Source organism: Penaeus monodon, chromosome 30 (assembly GCF_015228065.2).
Source record: "Penaeus monodon isolate SGIC_2016 chromosome 30, NSTDA_Pmon_1, whole genome shotgun sequence".
Classification (NCBI taxonomy): Eukaryota; Metazoa; Arthropoda; class Malacostraca; order Decapoda; family Penaeidae; genus Penaeus; species Penaeus monodon.
Window position 1 is genome coordinate 29,802,949 of NC_051415.1, and position 284 is coordinate 29,803,232.

General features: G+C 34.2%; 1 protein-coding gene across 3 annotated transcripts in view; it reads left to right on the forward strand.

Moving 5' to 3' along the window:
- Positions 1 to 284, forward strand: part of LOC119592694 (longitudinals lacking protein-like) — a 99,390-nt gene that overhangs the window by 32,285 nt on the left and 66,821 nt on the right. The gene's annotated exons all lie outside the window — the stretch shown is intronic.

Sequence of the window (284 nt, forward strand, 5' to 3'; positions counted from 1 at the left end):
TACTGATTCTGATACAACTTTGTGGAACAGAATATATGACATTAAAAATCATACATACAAAAATATCAAATAGATATGGGAGAACTATAAATTGACCAAACAAGTCATCTTACCAAGGCAGGAGATATTTGGGAAGAGATTATTACAGTTTTCCAGACTGAACAGGTTGTTGGACAGTCACTGTAGAATTGGAATGATTGATATCGGTAAGTGATAGATGAAGCTGAGTACTGGAGAAGAGAGTCAGGAACCTGGAAAATACATTTATTCTTCAAAGTTGATAC